Source organism: Drosophila elegans, unplaced genomic scaffold, assembly GCF_018152505.1.
Source record: "Drosophila elegans isolate 14027-0461.03 unplaced genomic scaffold, ASM1815250v1 contig_151, whole genome shotgun sequence".
Taxonomy (NCBI): domain Eukaryota; kingdom Metazoa; phylum Arthropoda; class Insecta; order Diptera; family Drosophilidae; genus Drosophila; species Drosophila elegans.
Genome location: NW_024545516.1, coordinates 125,512 through 130,028, shown reverse-complemented (window position 1 = coordinate 130,028; position 4,517 = coordinate 125,512). Strand labels below are relative to the sequence as shown.

General features: G+C 32.7%; 2 long non-coding RNA genes across 2 annotated transcripts; both read left to right on the top strand.

Annotated features, from left to right (window-relative positions):
* Positions 1 to 567: 567 nt before the first annotated feature.
* LOC121466784 lies at positions 568 to 1,593 on the top strand. Its single transcript, XR_005976964.1, has 2 exons — positions 568 to 1,214; positions 1,388 to 1,593. It is a non-coding gene; the product is annotated as an uncharacterized LOC121466784 (long non-coding RNA).
* Positions 1,594 to 3,118: 1,525 nt separating this feature from the next.
* LOC121466783 lies at positions 3,119 to 4,144 on the top strand. Its single transcript, XR_005976963.1, has 2 exons — positions 3,119 to 3,768; positions 3,942 to 4,144. It is a non-coding gene; the product is annotated as an uncharacterized LOC121466783 (long non-coding RNA).
* Positions 4,145 to 4,517: the final 373 nt, after the last annotated feature.

The window sequence follows — 4,517 nt, the reverse complement described above, 5'->3', positions numbered from 1 at the left end:
GTTACGGCTTAAATTTCATCAAAATCAGACGACTATGTCATAAAGCTTCAATAGGAACAAAAATATTTAAAAAAATGTTTATAAATGTAACTTTTCTATTTTAACATTTTTTTAAAATATTTTTTTCTTATTAATAATTTGAAAGTTCAGAATTACGCTTTTAATTTTATTGAAATCGGAACTATCGAATAATTGAGCTGCAAATACGCAAGTAAATCATAATTTTAATGTTTTCAAGAATATTTCATTCATGCAATAGCTGTGAGGGTATTTGAACTTCGGCTTGCCGAAGTCTAAATACCTTTCTTGTTTCTATTTTTTTTTATTTTTTTTTATTCTGTAAATAAAAAAAAAAAAATTTTAAAAATTGTATAATATATTAAAATTTTTTTTATTCTTTTTTTATCTTAGCTGAAACAAGAAAGGAAGCAAACTTCGTATAACTGAAATTTATATAAATATATAATTAAATTAAGAATTCTGAGTAACTATGTCGAAAAGAATAAAAAAAATAATTGATAATTAGAGAAGTTACGAGAATAAAAAAAAGAATTGATAATTAGAGAAGTTACAATTTTTGTGTTTTTTTTTTATTATTCCGATTGTTTCCATGGAAGCTAGATGATATAGACGAAATGCACTTGTATGAAAACACTGAGGGTTTGAAAAGAACCTTATTCGCGTCGTTAAATAGCGACCTTCTAGCGCTTGGTAGACCTAAAGTGGGTAGCTACATGGCCATATTGCTGCAACAACAAAGTAAGTTCTTTCAGCGGCGTTCTAAAAACGGAACATTTTCCTTGGCCACGCCGCCTGCTGCAGTTTTTTTTACCGGAAAACTCATTGCCGAGAATACGATAAGACCGCCCAAGGCAAATCGTGAACTCCTGCTGAAGACTTTCATTGGACTGGCTGCTGTCTGTCCCCAACGGCGAGGAGTCTAATCTACGCAAACCGACTGATGGCGCCAGTGAAATTATTCGTGGGTTAGATGGGATTGGAGTGATTCATCTTGTCCTAGCCAAATCAACGCCGACCCGAGAAGGAAGTGGGTAGATGACATCAGAGCTCAGCATTACCAACCGTTAAAGGCTTGTTTAAATTTCTGGATGCTGCGAGGATTTTGAACAAAGCCAAATTCGAGCCTGGCAGTCACACGGACAAGTCTGCCAAAGCAAAGCGCGCACTTATTGCAGTTAACCGTGGCAAATGCGGTAAGTGTGGCTCCGCTGAGCATCAGTTGTATAGATACTCGCAATTTCAAAGTTTGAACACTGAACAGTGGCGCTCCTTTGCGAAAGGAATGTCGCTTTGATTCAATTGTCTCCATATAATTTAAATTTATTATTATGTTTCATTTACATGGTCGTCAATCCAACGGCGAAAGATCCTTTTCCGACGGTGACAGCTGATCAAAAAGAATTATGTTAGATTAATTGGTGAATGTGGTTGTTGTTTTTCTATGAAGGAATTGCATACGATGGAAAAGACTTATCTATACATAATAGAAATATTCCCAAATGAAATTGACGTAAATTGTATTAGCCTAACAATATAACAAAATAAAAACGAACGAACATTACTTTATACTAAGCATAGATGTACTCATTATATTAATTTTTAAAATTGTCTATATACTTATACTTGTAGACGTTATTAATTTTTTATGTATATTTGAATTTGAACACTTTTGAACGCATACAGACTAATGCTTTTTCTTCAATTTTTTACTTTAACTGCATTGCAACAAATCGAGGTCGAGAAAATATACATTGGTTGACTATATACTTGTATGTATGTAGGTGTAAGGTATTATAATTTCAGTCATGAGTTTGCAACGCAGTGAAGGAAGCGTTTCGGACCCTATAAAGTATATATATTCTTGATCAGCACAAGGAGAGTCGATCTAGCCATGTCCGTCTGTCCGTTTCTACGCAAACTAGTCTCTCAGTTTTAAAGCTACCGCATGAAACTACCAAAATTTGTCCTTCTATTGCAAAATATAAGTCGGAACGAGACGGATCGGACGACTATAGCATATAGCTCCCATAGAAACAATCGGAAAAATAAATGAAAAGAAGTATAACTTTTTACTGATTTTTAAATTTTTTTTAAAGTTCTTCGACATATAGTATTGGTTAAATATTTTAGAATTAAGGTTTAAATTTCATCAAAATCAGATGACATAACATAAAGCTCCCATGGAAACAATAAAAATATTACGAAAAAAATTGTACTTTTTTATTTTGTAATTTTTTTGTAGAATTTTTTTTTGACTAATTAATAATTTGACAGTTCAGAATAACGCTTTTAATTTTAACGTTTTTAATCGGATAACGATATCATATAGCTGCCATAGGAACTATCGAATAATTTAGCTGCAAATGTTTTTAAACATATATGCAAGCCAATTATAATTTTAATGTTTTCAGGAATATTTCATTTTTGAAATAGCTTCAAGGGTATATAAACTTCGGTTTTCCGAAGTTTTCTTCCTTTCTTGTTTAATTTTTTTTTTAGTTCTCCGACAAAAAGTAATGGTTAATTATATTAGAGTTACGGCTTAAATTTCATCAAAATCAGACGACTATGTCATAAAGCTTCAAAAGGAACAAAAATATTTAAAAAAATGTTTATAAATGTAACTTTTCTATTTTAACATTTTTTTAAAATATTTTTTTCTTATTAATAATTTGAAAGTTCAGAATTACGCTTTTAATTTTATTGAAATCGGAACTATCGAATAATTGAGCTGCAAATACGCAAGTAAATCATAATTTTAATGTTTTCAAGAATATTTCATTCATGCAATAGCTGTGAGGGTATTTGAACTTCGGCTTGCCGAAGTCTAAATACCTTTCTTGTTTCTATTTTTTTTATTTTTTTTATTCTGTAAATAAAAAAAAAAAAATTTTTAAAAATTGTATAATATATTAAAATTTTTTTTTATTCTTTTTTTATCTTAGCTGAAACAAGAAAGGAAGCAAACTTCGTATAACTGAAATTTATATAAATATATAATTAAATTAAGAATTCTGAGTAACTATGTCGAAAAAAATAAAAAAAAGAATTGATAATTAGAGAAGTTACGAGAATAAAAAAAAGAATTGATAATTAGAGAAGTTACAATTTTTGTGTTTTTTTTTATTATTCCGATTGTTTCCATGGAAGCTAGATGATATAGACGAAATGCCCTTGTATGAAAACACTGAGGGTTTGAAAAGAACCTTATTCGCGTCGTTAAATAGCGACCTTCTAGCGCTTGGTAGACCTAAAGTGGGTAGCTACATGGCCATATTGCTGCAACAACAAAGTAAGTTCTTTCAGCGGCGTTCTAAAAACGGAACATTTTCCTTGGCCACGCCGCCTGCTGCAGTTTTTTTTACCGGAAAACTCATTGCCGAGAATACGATAAGACCGCCCAAGGCAAATCGTGAACTCCTGCTGAAGACTTTCATTGGACTGGCTGCTGTCTGTCCCCAACGGCGAGGAGTCTAATCTACGCAAACCGACTGATGGCGCCAGTGAAATTATTCGTGGGTTAGATGGGATTGGAGTGATTCATCTTGTCCTAGCCAAATCAACGCCGACCCGAGAAGGAAGTGGGTAGATGACATCAGAGCTCAGCATTACCAACCGTTAAAGGCTTGTTTAAATTTCTGGATGCTGCGAGGATTTTGAACAAAGCCAAATTCGAGCCTGGCAGTCACACGGACAAGTCTGCCAAAGCAAAGCGCGCACTTATTGCAGTTAACCGTGGCAAATGCGGTAAGTGTGGCTCCGCTGAGCATCAGTTGTATAGATACTCGCAATTTCAAAGTTTGAACACTGAACAGTGGCGCTCCTTTGCGAAAGGAATGTCGCTTTGATTCAATTGTCTCCATATAATTTAAATTTATTATTATTTTTCATTTACATGGTCGTCAATCCAACGGCGAAAGATCCTTTTCCGACGGTGACAGCTGATCAAAAAGAATTATGTTAGATTAATTGGTGAATGTGGTTGTTGTTTTTCTATGAAGGAATTGCATACGATGGAAAAGACTTATCTATACATAATAGAAATATTCCCAAATGAAATTGACGTAAATTGTATTAGCCTAACAATATAACAAAATAAAAACGAACGAACATTACTTTATACCAAGCATAGATGTACTCATTATATTAATTTTTAAAATTGTCTATATACTTATACTTGTAGACGTTATTAATTTTTTATGTATATTTGAATTTGAACACTTTTGAACGCATACAGACTAATGCTTTTTCTTCAATTTTTTACTTTAACTGCATTGCAACAAATCGAGGTCGAGAAAATATACATTGGTTGACTATATACTTGTATGTATGTAGGTGTAAGGTATTATAATTTCAGTCATAAGTTTGCAACGCAGTGAAGGAAGCGTTTCGGACCCTATAAAGTATATATATTCTTGATCAGCACAAGGAGAGTCGATCTAGCCATGTCCGTCTGTCCGTTTCTACGCAAACTAGTCTCTCAGTTTTAAAGCTAC